This window comes from Aquarana catesbeiana, linkage group LG02 (assembly GCF_042186555.1).
Source record: "Aquarana catesbeiana isolate 2022-GZ linkage group LG02, ASM4218655v1, whole genome shotgun sequence".
Taxonomy (NCBI): Eukaryota; Metazoa; Chordata; class Amphibia; order Anura; family Ranidae; genus Aquarana; species Aquarana catesbeiana.
The window spans coordinates 178190586-178206002 of NC_133325.1; the positions used below are offsets into that span (position 1 = coordinate 178190586).

General features: G+C 42.6%; 1 protein-coding gene across 4 annotated transcripts in view; it reads right to left on the bottom strand.

Moving 5' to 3' along the window:
* Window positions 1–15417, bottom strand: part of RBMS2 (RNA binding motif single stranded interacting protein 2) — a 175894-nt gene that overhangs the window by 119637 nt on the left and 40840 nt on the right. The gene's annotated exons all lie outside the window — the stretch shown is intronic.

Genomic DNA, 15417 nt, shown 5'->3' on the forward strand with positions numbered 1-15417 from the left:
TTCATGACAGTGCCCCTACCAATCACAGCCCCCCACCACAGTGCCCCTTGCAGTCATGCCCCCTTCTTTGTCTCTGTAATCACAGTTGCCCCTTTTACTCTGCGCCTCCCCTGCACAGTCCTACCTTTGGCAGGGCAGAGGCAGGATTCAGCCTGTGTGTCCTCTACTGGCTCTCCCACCCTTCCAACGATGTCATCCTATCAGCAGAGTAGTCTTTTTCCTTTTTTATTTTTCACTCGTATTTTTCTCTTATTTTCCTCTCCTTTGTCTCTCTTTTTCTGTTTCTTTTTTCTCTCTTTCTCTTCTTTTCTCTTTATATAGCCCCCCTTTTTTTCTATTCCTTCTTTTTCCCTCCTTCTCCTCTTCTTCCACCTTCCTTATCTCCTTTTTGCCGCCATTCATCTTTATCTATTTACACTTTCCTGTGTCCTCCATTACTCCTTGGTCTGCCTTTTCTGGTTTACCTGTTTTCCTTCTGCGTCTCCTTTCCTTGTATGCACTCCCGATCTGATGGCTTCACTTCTCTCTGTGCACTTACATTTCTCACATTTACGGTCTCCTTCACTCCCCTTGGTTTTTTGAATGGATGTAATCTGCCTAGGTGGGCAGGGTCTCCTGATGTCATACGTTTCCATGACATCAGTGGCCCCAGCCCTGGCAGCATCCCCATTGCCTAGCTATCGCCGGCCGCAGCGCGCGTGCGAACAGCAACCGCTGTTTTAATTGGATCCGACCTGCTGCCTAGCAACCACAGATCCCTGCACTCACACTGTTCAGTGTTCAGATCTCTGGCTCCTCCCGCCCCTGTTCTGCTGATAGATGACATCGTCAGTGGGGCAGGAGAGCCTGGAGAGGAGAGACAGGCACGGCTGCATAACGGGAGGTGAGCGGTGACCGCGGGTTGTGTTAACCTTCTCCAGGCCGAGGTCGCCGCTTGCCTTCCGCTGTGTGGTCCGGTCATCAACAGGCATCGGACCGTGGCCCCGAGGTTGAGCCCGGCGACCCTGGCCCACCGGGCAATTGCCCGGTGAGCCTTATGGCCAGTCCGGGCCTTCCAACAGACATATTGCTGTCAAGAGGAAAAGTTGAATGGCCAAGTGGGGTTTGGTTGTCAACACTATCTCAGGATATTGCAGGGAGCTTAGACTTGCTGGGAGCAGGGACATAAACAACTGCTATATATATCTCAGGCTTATATTGTGATCTGAAAAAAAAGATATTGATGGCTAGATCATGTCCCAATATCCAACTGCCATCCAACCCAAGATGGAACTCCAAATCTTTTTTAAAGAGTAGGAAAGGGCTTGAACCAAACATGGAAATATCTGTAACCCTATGAGCCTGAGTTTCTCTTGGCAGGGTATTGGAGGTTTTAGGATTGCGATTTTCTAGTGTAGAGAATTAAATAATGCGCTCCTCAAAACAAACAGCTAACTTGGACCCAAACGCATAAGCACCACATGATTAAACTGGGCTAATACATGAACAGATATGACAATATATAGGGAACACACTAGCAGTTGTGATAATACATGGACAAACACATTGGCAGGTATGAGGGAAGATGGCCTGGAAAGATGGATATCACTCTGGCAGTCATAACATAGTCTGGGCAAACTGGCATCCCTGACAATGTGTAAGCAACTAACAAGTAATCCTAAAAATAGGCAACAAACTGGCAACCTTGACAATACATATCCTACAAATGGGCAATTCTGACATGCTATACCAGCAACAAATGAGCAATCATTTCAATTTTCAAAATAAAATTCAGGGACAATACCTGGAACCCAATCTACAGCCTAACACCTCCTCCCTTACTCCAGGGTGCATGCAGAGATCCCCTTCTCTCCCTGGCCACATACAGGTACATCTCAAAAAATGAACTTATTTCAGTAATTCAATTCAACAAAATTAAAAGAAAGAAATGCTTGAAATACAGCTGTGCTCATAAGTTTACATACCCTGGCAGAATTTATGATTTCTTGGCCATTTTTGAGAGAATATGAATGATAACACAAAAACTTTTCTTTCACTCATGGTTAGTGTTTGGCTGAAGCCATTTATTATCAATCAACTGTGTTTACTCTCATAATGGCAACAGAAAATACCCAAATGACCCTGATCTGCCGCTCTGATTTCTTACTTTTCCTGATCTTCCAATAGCAGTGCCTTTAGTAGCCATCAGTGGTGTCGCTAGGGGATGGCATCCGGGGCTAAAGCCCTGAGTCTCTAGGGTTACCAGGGTGGGTGCTGAGGCAGGAGGGGGGAGGTCCGCCCAGGGTGCCACACACTGACGGGTGTCAGGCCAGCATCATCTGCTTGTGTCAGCTTTAATTTGAATGGCTGGGTGCCCGCTGTCACAAAGTTCCACCTCCAGGTATGGCTCCTTTGACAGACAGTACACTTGTCCAATGCCAGGACATGTGCTGCCTATCGTAGGTGGGAGCCGATCCTGGAGGCAGGACCTATGCGATGGCAGGCACCCAGGGATTCAAATTAAAGCTGGCATAGCCAGAGACACCGGCTGCATTCCTGGGCAAAGGTGAGGCTGCATTCCTGGGCACTGGGGAGGCTGAGATGTGGGAACAGGCGAGGCTGCATTCATGGGCACTGGTAAGACTGAGATGTGGGTACAGGTGAGGCTGCATTCCTGGGCGCTGGTGAGGCTGCATTCCTGGGCGCTGGTGAGGCTGCATTCCTGGGCGCTGGTGAGGCTGCATTCCTGGGCGCTGGTGAGGCTGCATTCCTGGGCACAGGTGAGGCCGCATTCCTGGGCACAGGTGAGGCCGCATTGCTGGGCACAGGTGAGGCCGCATTGCTGGGCACTAGTGAGGCCTGCATCCTTTTTTAGCGCACTTCAGAGAGATGCTTTCTTTTTGCATTCTTTATGTAGTGCACTCCTGAACCCTGGGGCTCTCTGGGGACCCTGATGTAAGTGTGGGGGGGGGTGTTCTCTGGGGACCCTAATGTAAGGGGGATCCACATTTAGATATATATAAATGCCCACCCAAGCATATGACTTTCTTTACTTTGCTGCTATGTGCCTAGCCCCAGATCTTTTGTTGACCTAGTAACACCCCTGCTAGCCATTGAGAAAGGTTCATTGGCTGAGGAATTAGCAGTTGGCATGAAGTCAGAAAAGTCAAAGCCCAGTAACAGAGAAACAAAACCAGAGAGGGGCACGAAAAAAAAGTATTTCTGTCAATAAAGTAATAGCAAGCATCCTGTGGTGTTTTCCCTTAAAGCTGAACTAATGTCCTTCAAAGAAAAAAGGGGAAGGAGCTAGAAAAGACACATGCAAAATTTCTTTTACTAAACATTTTTCCCTGTCTCTTTCCAATTTTTATTTTACAATTTACACTTTCTGATTAAAGCCAGCACTCAGACAGGGACTGAATTTTTTTTATTTTTTACAAAGAAGGTAAAAGATCCATATGGTAGAGCTTCGTTAACGCATTTCAGTTGAAAAGGGCCCTTTTTGGCTGAAGCACGTTAGCAGAGCTGTACCATATGGATCTTTTACCCTGTTTGTAATAAAAACCATTTTTGCAGTCCCTGTCAGAGTGTTGGTTTTTATCATACAGTTGAACTTTGTTGGCTTGCAGGAGCCTAAGTTGCAGCACTGACCTGCCTCACACCCCATATGGTTGGGTTGTACTCGGTGAGTTTTACCTTTTAAACAATTTACACTTCCCAGCACGTAATATAAAAAGATTCTTCTTTAGCGCCATAGATCTTGTAAATACCGGTAAATGAAATAAAAAATTAAGTAAACTTCCAGTTATAGTGCTGTAGAGGTCACACCAGCTGCAATGCTAATGCTGCCAAGCCCAGAGCTTCCTGATGACAGCCCTTTCTGATTTGCTGAAACGCGTCAAGGCCTGACCGGCTCACCACGACCTCACTTCCGCCCACGAGACGCCCGGAACCTGGCCGAATCACAGATTGCAACGTGCATTACATGCTGGCCGGAGCGAACTTTACCAAAACATGTTGCATATACTGGATGCCAGGTTTTAGGCATCTCAAAGTGTGGGTGATTTTTACCTTTGTTTCTTACCAATTTTGAATAATTATACGGTTTTACGCTATGTGGTATTCCCCCACTGTGTTTTTTCCTGCATAATACCATCTGAGGACCCATCCAGTGAGGTGTTTTGCTATAGAGGATCCTATATAGGGGTGGATCCCCTAAAAATGCATAAGATCCCAATAGGATGAGGAGATCTAGAGCTTAAACCCTTTGAGAGAGCTGCCACCTAGGACATCACTCAGGGGTGGATTCCCCACAGGAGCCAGTGACCATACTAGAAATAGTCCACATCTGGGGTGAGTGGACATCCATGTGGGGCACTTGAATTGAGCACTAGTTGAGCACCTGTTTTTTTTTTTTTTCTAAAGATTTTAAGCACAAGCACTTTAATCACTTTATGGGACTTGTATACTTATTTGTGTGGCTTTATTTGGTTTTTAGACTGAAGTAGTTTATGAATTCTAGCGTGATGTATGATTACTTCCCAGCACATACTGGTTCTCAGTATACTGAATATAGAGCCAGGTGCATGGGGCAATGTAATTTCTGTGAAGTTACATAATCTGTGGCTGTCCAGTGGCCAAAGAGAAGCACCACGGGATCTGGAAGAATCAGCCATCCCGGGAAAACGGTGATTACTGCTAGCGGTTGGCAATAATTGCATGCTAAAAATCCGACATGCTGGTTGTACCCATGTCGATAGATGGATTGATCTGGGTACAATCAGCCTGCCCATAGATAGATCGATTCTCAGCTGGTCCCTGGTGAATTGGCCGAGATTCATTCCATCTATGGCCAGCTTTAGTCACTAAGCCAGGGCAAGCAGGCAGTTCAGGATTGCTTGCTGAGTCAGTTATTTGGAAAGCATTGAATCCAGGGACAGCCAGGTATCTTGCATTTGAATTAGGTTAGCAATGGAAGCATCTACTTTTCTATCCGTACAGGTTTCTTTTATCTGTATTTATCAGTATAACTGGCACACTAATGTGAATGTATGATATGGTATATTGAGCTCTATATTAAGTTACCGTAGGTTTTAGGCTCTTGTTATTTTAGCTGTATGGTTTATTTTATTAAAATTGGAGCCCATATGCAAAGCTGGTTGGTATTAGTATGCTATTTACTCATCTATTGTTATGATGGCTTTTAGGTATGCTCTATTTGTTTGTATGGTTTTTGTATTTGGGCTTTTTTTGTGGTGTATTTTGTTAAATTTTTATTTGTTAATGTGTTTAAAACGTTTTCAAATTGAAATCTGATATAAAAAAAATGATATATGGTATATTGTAATGTGCAGCATTGTAGGTGCATACGTATGTACAGTATATATTTCAGGTCAACAAATTTGGCCCCACATTCATCATATAAAACATGGGTGGATTTTCTACTCTTAGTATGTATGGTTCAGTGGCTTTGATAAATGACTACAAAGCACTAGTTTATCAATGCAAAAACTGCAAATAAGAACATGTATATTTTTTGTTTTTGAATAGTTCGGTCCTATGCACTTTGATTTAATAGGGATATATAATAAGTAAACCACAAACTAGCCAACTGTGCACACAGATTCTTAAAATTGAATTTTTTTTTTTCTTTTGATTGGATTGTCCTGACTTGTAGGTGACCTTTGCAGCACAACAGCAGTTTATGCATATGAGACCGCTGAAGATCTATGTTAATTATATATCGCACTCACATCTACCAGCTAAACTATTGGCACAAGCTCTCCACTACCATCCCGCAGAATGTCATCACTCTGCATTTCATCATGTTCCCCACTATGCATATACACCAGGATAATAATAATAAGATATGATTGAATCATACTAGAAATAAATGTGTATATAGAACACAGAAACATAAAGAAGTGATGGAAGAAAAAGACCAAACGGGACAATTGAATCCGTCCCTTCTATTATATTTTTGTGCTTTTTTGTTTGTTTCTTCATTTACTTCTGAGTATAAACCATAAGCGATACTTTAAAAGCAGTTACAGCATATGATTTCAAGTTAACGGTGAATAATTGATATAGTCTATTACTGTCGCTCCAATGTGCACCGTGTTACCTAATGGGTGGTGCACTTTTTTTATCACGCATGTGCTCATGCGTGTTTGTATTCATATGTACATGGAGGGGGTTTATCATTTTCTTTTTAAAGCTTAGCTCAGTTTTTTTCTTTTTTTATTAACTTTGTTGCCATCACATGGGGGGAGGACTAGCACTTTATGTGACAGCATATTGCAGGTGACATGTACAGTGCCTTGAAAAAGTATTCATACCCCTTTCCACATTTTGTCATGTTACAACCAAAAACGTAAATGTATTTTATTGGGTTTTTATGTGATAGACCAACACAAAGTGGCACGTAATTGTGAAGTGAAAGGAAAATGATGAATGGTTTTCAGTTCTTTTTTTTTTACTAATAAATAGCTGAAAAGTATTTGTATACAGCCCCCTCCCCCCGCCCTGAGTCAATACTTTGTAGAACCACCTTTCGCTGCAATTACAGACGCAAGTCTTTTTGGGGATGTCTCTACCAGCTTTGCACATCTAGAGAGTGAAATTTTTGCGCATTCTTCTTTGCAAAATAGCTCAAGCTCTGTCAGATTGGATGGAGAGCGTCTGTGAACAGCAATTTTCAAGTCTTGCCACAAATTCTCAATTGGATTTAGGTCTGGACTTTGACTGGGCCATTCTAACACATGAATATGCTTTGATCTAAACCATTCCATTGTAGCTCTGGCTGCATGTTTAGGGTCATTGTCCTGCTGGAAGGTGAACCTTCGCCCCAGTCTCCAGTCTTTTGCAGACTCTAATGCCATGGACACACGGTCGGATTTTCCGACGAAAAAAGTGCGATCGGATTGTGTTTTCGGAGATTCCAATTGTGTGTGGGCTCCATCGGACTTTTTCCGTCTGAGTTTCTGACACACAAATTTTGAGAGCAGGATATAAAATTTTCCGACAACAAAATCCGATCATTTAAATTCTGATTGTGTGTACACAAATCCGACGCACAAAGTGCCATGCATGCTCAGAATAGATTAAGAAACGAAAGCTATTGGCTACCACCCTGTTTATAGTCCCCGAGGTACGTGTTTTAGGTCACCGCGTTCACAACGATCGGATTTTCCGACAACTTTGTGTGACCGTGTGTATGCAAGACAATTTTGAGCCAACATCCGTCGGAAAAAATCCATGGATTTTGTTGTCGGAATGTCCGATCAATGTCCTATTGTGTGTACAGGGCATAACAGTATTTGCACCTGTATTTGGCTCCATCCATCGTCTCATCAACTCTGACCAGTTTCCCTGTCGCTGCTGAAGAAAAGCATCCCCACATCATGATGATGCCACCACCATGTTTCACAGTGGGGATGGTGTGCACAGGGTGATGTGCAGTGTTGGTTTTCCACCACACATAGCGTTTTGCTTTTAGGCCAAAAGTTCAATTTTGTTCTCATCTGACCAGATCACCTTCTTCCACATGTTTGCTGTGTCCCCCACATGGATTCTCGCAAACTCCAAATGGGACTTCTTATTGCTTTCTTTCAACAATGACTTTCTTCTTAGCATTCTTCCATAAAGGCCAGATTTGTGGAGTGCACGACTAATAATTGTCTTGTGGACAGATTCTCCAACCTAAGCTGTGATCGCTGCAGCTCCCCCAGAGTTACTATGGGCCTCTTGGCTGCTTTTCTGATTAATGCTCTCCTTACCCAGCCTGTCAGTTTAGGTGGACGGCCATGTCTTGGTAGGTTTGCATTTGTACCATACGCTTTCCATTTTTGGATGTTGCATTGAACAGAGCTCCGTGAGATGTTCATAGCTTGGGTTACTTTTTTATAACCTAACCCTGCTTTAAACTTCTCCACAACTTTATCCCTGACCTGTCCTGTGTGTTCCTCTGCCTTCATGATGCTGTTTGTTCACTAAGGTTCACTAACAAACCTCTGAGAACTTCAAAGAACAGCTGTATTTATACTGAGATTAAATTATTTTAGTTTATTTAGTTTTATTATTATTTAGTTTATTTACTAATGAGGTGACTTATGAAGGCAATTGGTTCCACAAGATTTTAGTTAGGGGCATCAGAGTAAAGAGTGCTGAATACAAATGCATGCCACACTTTTCAGGTATTTATTAGTAAAAAAAGTTTAAAAACCATTCATTATTTTCCTTCCACTTCACAATTATGTGCCACTTTGTGTTGGTCTAGCACATAAAATACCAATAAAATACATTTAAGTTTTTGGTTGTAGCATGACAAAATGTGGAAAATGTCAAGGGGTATGAATACTTTTTCAAGGCACTGTATTCTTTAGGAAGATATCAGGGGTCTATTAGACCCCCTAGTGACCCCACTACACTGCAATGTTCAATTAACTTCTTCCTTGGCCAGATCAGCCAGTGTTTTACAGTTCTGAACAAAGAAGTGCTCAGAGCTGAGCTCTACTGGTTCATACTACCCAAGGGAGAGCAGCAAATAGATGTTCGCTGATCTCCCACTGCACTCCACATGCCATGGATGTCCTGGGCACCCAAGAAGGACCTCCATGGGTTAGCTGTCGAAAAAACTTCTACAAGAAAGTCGGCAGCTGGGATTAAAAAGTAACTGCAACGAACTGTAGCAGAAAAGTGTGAACCCCTACATTTTAAGGCCTTGTTTATACTTATGACTGAGGGGCCGAAAAAACCCCTACAGTTGAGCCGCATTTTTACCACCCCGCAGCCACTCCCCTTGCTGCTGAGGTAGCGGCCTGGGGTGTATACATGCTGTGGGCATGATGCTGTGCTTTGCGGCAGGAATTATACTCCCTGTCGCACTTGACAGGCAGTACCACCTGCCGAGCCCAACTCATTTAAGTGAACGGGGCTGCGCTGCAAACACCCCGCAACCACACACAATGCGTGCGGTTGCACCGCGCTTGTATGGTGACTAAGTGGTTAAAACTGGTGGCGAGGAGGCAAAACAGTGTGTCCTCACTACCTGTTTATTGTTATCTGAAGCGTGATCTGCGTTCGGATCATGTATCAGACAGCAAAGCATGTCTAAATGAGGTCTTTGTTTAACCCACCGATTTAATTGCTTCCCAGTTACTAATGTGCAATACTAGTATGTTAGGTCTCAACTGAACTTTCAAGCCATGAAATGGATGGTGTCCGCTGATCATATGTGCAGCATCATGGCAACTGCGCATCAGAGGTTAGTTTTCTTGGCTGTAAATGATAGGAGGGTTTAGTTCCGCTTTAACATCTTAAATATTTTTACCCTTGCTTTCAAATCGTATTACTTGTGTTCATAGATTTGTCACGTATAAGAACCTGTAGACATATATTTGTATTCTATATACAGTATACTTTCCTTTTAAATTAGGGTATAGACTAGACTTAGAGTAACCAGATCTCCGCTATAGCCCAGGACACTCATGAGAAATGTTTCCAGCTGGGGTGCTTTGACTTTACTACACCTTGTCAGTGTCTAATTTCATAATCATTTCCTGTAACAGGGTAGGTGACCTCTGCTGAGGATAGGTGCTGTATTTATGCTGATTGATTACAACAGGAAGCAGTAGGCACCATGCTAAAAGATTTCAGTTAACATGCAGTACATACATTACTGATTTCATTGCAATCTGGTAGTGTTTTTATTTTTAATATGTTTATTTACTACTGTTACTTAGTTAATTATGTTGCTAGGCTGTACTGGTTGCCCAGTACTGTAAAAACTACATGGCTAAAGTTATGGAGTGTAATTCACATTCTCTTGTAGTATTTCAGAGCATCAGTGTAGATAGTGTAGTGAGCTATATATATTAGTTTTGTGGCTTTTTTTGCCTCTGTTGGGGGGATCCCCCCCCTCTCCCCTATTATGAGGAAGCACTGGGACAAAGACAAAAACCAAGATTAAACCTTTTATTTTTTTATTTTTAAGTAGGGAAGAGTTGGAACCTATGCCAGGTTTTTATTGCTGTATCCCTGTAGGAAGAATGCTTCCCTGTTTCCTGTTCTTATGACAGATGTCACTGCCACAGGAAGTGAGTAGATAGCTCCCCAATGGGGGCACAGCAATAAAAACATTAAAGCTGAATTCCAGGGAAAGCAAAAATCCTCCTTTGCAGTGGGGCTGCCTCCACACTCCAAGGTTTAAATGCTTGTTGAAGTCTAGGTTTTTTAAGCCATAATGACAAACATGTTATACTTACCTGCTCTGTGCAATGGTTTTGCACAGAGAAGCATTAATCCTCCTTTTCTGGGGTCCCTCATCCACGCTTTCAGTGTGTGCTCCCTCCTGAGCCGCCCAGTCTGCGTCTATTAACACCGACTCGGCCCAGCCCCTCGCTTCCTCATCACGGCATTTGATGGACAGCTGCGGGAGCCAATGGCTTGTGTTTTCAAGATTCAGGTTTTTTTTTTTTAGCCATTAGAAAGCACTAGGGGGGGATTAAGGTGGAGAGCTGCTGTTTTGCCAGAGAACATGCAACAAAACTCTCATAAAATGCTTGTAAAACAATCATGTTAAGCATTTTTCGGGTGTTCCCATTGAAGTCGAGGTCCACTCTGCTTAAAGAAGTTCATGCACTTTTTTCTGCGACAATCGCATTGCTACAGGCAACAGAATGCTCAGATGTGAACAAGGACCATTGAAATGAATGGGATTTTGTTTGTTGAGCGTATTCGGGCTACACGCTTCATGCAGAAAATCACTCAAGTGTGAACAGGGCCTTTCTGTTTCTCCCAAAGAGAGGTTTTAAAGGGGGGTCTAAATTTGTCTTACTCTATCCAAAACTAAAAAAATGTGCATTTGGGTTGCTGGAGCGAGTTGAGATGGGCTTTCATACATATATTACATGTATGAATACATTTCATACCACACATTATTATACAATCTCTTTAGATCTACCAACAAGTATCTAAGGCAAGGGTCTGTCTGACTGGATACAAATTGATCGGATAGATTTGCTTAAATGTTGATTGTATGATAAGATTGCAAAGTGTATGGTGAACCTAGCATTCGCTAGTCCCTGTAGCTAAAGCTAGCTATAGATGGAAAGTTGGGGGGGGTCAAATTGGTGTCTACATCTACTCTTATGACATGCATGGGACAGCTTAATTTGCTTTTCTTACCAAAATGATTAGGTGAAATTGTTTAGCAATCTGAAAGCTCCTCATGACTGCTCCCACACACACAGTCAATCACTGTCTGTCTTCTATGCTCCTTTTTTATTGCAAAAACGTGACTTTTTTAGAACAGAGTTTAATTATAAGTGGTGAAGCCATAGCAAAATCATTATATGGCCTCTGTCTTTCCATTTTTCAAGGTAGTACTTTTCTTTTCAATAACTAAAGATGGTCATACAAAGCCCAATAGTTAGAAGTAATGGATCTGATTCAAACATGCTTTTCTGCTGTCAAACAACTATCAGTCTGGCCATCGGAAACTGTCACCTGTACCACTTTTAGCTATCATCCAGGAAGATAATAGTGACAGGTTCCAATGTCGCTGTTGTCATTCCTATGTGACAACCCCTGCCTATGGCTATCTTGACACAGCAGCTTGCTAGTCATATCCAAAGTAAAAGGATACAGGAGGATAACCTTTGTTTATATTCATTTGATCTAAATGAAGTGGTATAATCTATTATTGTCCAATTAGACCAGAGGCCTCCAAACATTCTGAACAAAGGGCCAGTTTACTGTCCTTCAGACTTTAGGAGGGCCGGACTGTGGCCATTTGAAGTAGAAAAGGTGTCAGTGGAGACGTTGTGCCCCATCATTAGTGTTAGTGGGAGGAATTTAACTCCTCCTTAAATGCCATTGGTAGGAATTGTGTCCCATCATTGGAAGAAATTGTGTCCCATCAATGGTCTCATTGAGCCCCATTGTTTGTATTATTGAGAGAAAGTGTGCCCCATCATTGGGAGAAATTATGCCCCATCACTTGTGTCATTGGGAGGAATTGTGTCCCATTGTTGGTGTCATTGGGAGGAATTGTGCCTTTTCATTGGTGTCAGTGGGGGGGGATTTGTGGCCCTTCATTGTTGTCAGGGGGGGAAATTACAGTTGTGCTCATAAGTTTACATACCCTGGCAGAATTTATGATTTCTTGGCCATTTTTCAGAGAATATAAATGATAACACTCCAAAGACATGCTGGTAGGTTAATTGGCTTCTGTCCAAAAAATTGGCCCTAGTATATAAATGTGAGTTGGGGACCTTGGATTGTGGGCTCCTTGAGGGTAGTGACCGATGTAAGTGTGTGATATATGTGTGGAGCGCTGCGTAAATTGACGGCGCTATATGGGTACCTTTTAATAAAAATAATAATAGATGAGCATCTTAATGAGACACAATATATAGGGATAGGGACAATTGTAGAAACGCACCCACATGCACTCAGGTTGAACTGGATGGACTGGTGTCTTCATTCAACCTTACTAACTATATAAAACAAAAACTTTTCTTTTACTTATGGTTAGTATTTGGCTGAAGCCATTTTATTATCAATCATCTGTTTTTACTCTTTTTAAATCATAATGGCAATAGAAACTACCCAACTGAGCCTGATCAAAAGTTTACATACCCCAGTTCTTAATACCGTGTATTGCTCCCTTTAACATCAATGACCCCTTGAAATCTTTTGTGATATACATCCCCAAAACATCAACAATCCACCTCCGTACCTTTCATTATAGGCATTGTTGACTCCGCTCCAAATGTAGTGTTTATGGTTGTGGCCAAAAAGCTACATTTTGGTCTCATCACTCCAAATGACTTTGTGCCAGAAGGTTTGAGGCTTGTCTCTGTGCTGTTTGGCGTATTGTAAGAAAGGATGAGCTCCGGTGTGTTTGCATGCTGCATGTACCGAGCCCGCCAGGAAGTCGGCAATGCGCTGTGCTAATCACAGGCAGTGAGACATTTCCCGATCTCTGCAGCCGCACATCGGGAAAATGTCTCACTGCTTGTGATTAGCGCTGTGCAGTTCCTGGCGAGCTCGGCACGTGCAGCATGTGAACACGCAGGAGCTCATCCTTAATTGTAAGCAGGATACTTTGTGGCATTTGTGTAGTAATGGCTTTCTTCTGGCAACTCAACCATGCAGTCCATCTTTCTTTAAAGAGGGGTTCCCATTTAAAAAAAAAAAAAAATTAAAAGTCAGCAGCTACAAATACTGCAGCTGCTGACTTTTAATTGGACACTTACCTATCCCAGGGTCCAGCGATGCGGGGGATCGAAGCCGCGCTCATCCCCCCCTCCGCTCGGCGCCGCCGGCATTCTGACTATGGGCGCCTGGCTGTGGCTTCACAGCCGAGCACCCACTGCGCATGAGCAAACCGCGCCGCGCGCTGTCACTGGCCCCGCAATCATCTGGGATCGTTCACGTGTCCCAGATGATTGACAAGAGGGAGGGGAGAGAGGCAATCTCCCTTCCTGTGCCGAGGGAAGTGACGCCAGGAGCCCAGGCACCGAAGAAGGCAGACTACGAGGGACCCCCTAGCAACAGGCATTTAGAGGTGAGTAAAAAAAAAAAAATTTCTCCAAATGTTTTTTTTTTTTATTTTTTTTAAACACGTTACTAATTTTTTTTTTTTTTTTTTTGGGGGTTGGAACTCCACTTTAAGTGCCTCCTTATTGTGCATCTTGAAATAGCCACACCACATGTTTTCAGAGAGTCCTGTATTTCACCTGAAGTTTTTTGTGGGTTTTTCTTTGCATCCCGAACAATTTTTTTCTGGCAGTTGTGGCTGAAATTTTAGTTGGTCAACCTGACCGTGGTTTGGTTTCAACAGAACCCCTCATATTCCACTTCTTGATTAGAGTTTAAACACTGATGATTGCCATTCTCAGTTCCTTGGATATCGTTTTATATCCCTTTCCTGTTTTATACAGTTCAACTACCTTTTCCCGCAGATCGTTTTTTGCTTTTCCCATGACTCAGAATCCAGAAACATCAGTGCAGCTCTGGATGAAAGATGCAAGGGTCTGTCAGGAGTCCAGAAATGCATTGGCCTTTTATACACACACACTAATTACAAACAAATCACAGGTGAGGATGGTTATCTTTATTAGCCAGTCAAACCCCTTTGTCTCAATTTGTGTGCATGTTATCAGGCCAAAATCACTAGGGCATGTAAACTTTTGATCAGGGTCATTTAAGTAGTTTCTGTTGCCATTATGATTCAAAAAGAGTAAACACAGTTGATTGATAATACATGGCTTCAGCCAAACACTAACCATGAGTAAAAGAAATGTTTTTGTTTTATCATTCATATTCTCTGAAAACTTATGAGCACAACTGTATGCCCCATTATTTGTATCAGCGTATGAAATAGTACCTCAAGGGCCAGATAAAAGCAAAGGGCTGCATCTGGCCCTTGGCCGCTGTTTGGAGACAGTGACTTAGACATACAGCCATCCATTGCACAAAATGTAGCTAATTCTGATAGGTGGGAACAATGTATCCAAGCCCCAAGCATATTGTTTTGGTGCAGTGTTTTCTTCAGCTGTAACATTGTAGTAAAAGAGGGTCGGCTCAGCTACAAGGCATAGTTCCAAATTCAAAAATAACTTACAGCCGCTGAGTTGGTGCATGCAAGTCAATCACATACTCCGTAGTCTCTGAGGACTGTAGAGAATTGTGTACTGAGATGTAGCATGTTTGTTGCGTTGAGATATAAATAATTTTTTTATTATGAACTTAAAAGGAAAAAGAGCAATAACGGATGATCATGGCAAACTCTAAGAAATGGAAAAGGAAGATTTCATGGCAGAGTAGGGTAAATCTGAAAATGAAGGATCAATTCTTCAAAGCAGGGACTGTCCCTTGATGCCAGTAACATCTGGCAACCATAGCTGATAAGGGAAGATGTCATGGGCCACTGGTTCAGCACTTGTCTGATTTAAATGGTTTAATAAAATAAATGCTTATATTTACAATTGTGACAAGGAGGGTAGGTGTTGCAAGGAGCCTATTGTCAGAAACAATTCATACATATGGGTATTATCTTTAGCCCTATGCCATGAACGTGATGGTCTTATACTATGTGCTTCTGGGATCCATAAGAGCTATATGGCCTGCTATGGGTATAGTTTTACCCTTGGGCTGGATTACTAAGAAAATCAGGTACATTCTGTATACCTAGGATTCTGCTAACTACGTTCTTTGGGGTTAATTTTAGATTAGCATCTGCTAGTCAGTAATGCACTCATGAAATACTTGGGAGGGGTGAGGAATGAGGAAATGTAGCAGTTCACACTAATCAATAGCTATTAGTAGATAGGAAACACAGAGGCAGAAAGAGAGAGGAGACCCCGGAGTGTGAAAAGAGGTCAATCCTGTGGGAGTTATGAGGAAATGTGTATAAGGGCCACAGATGAT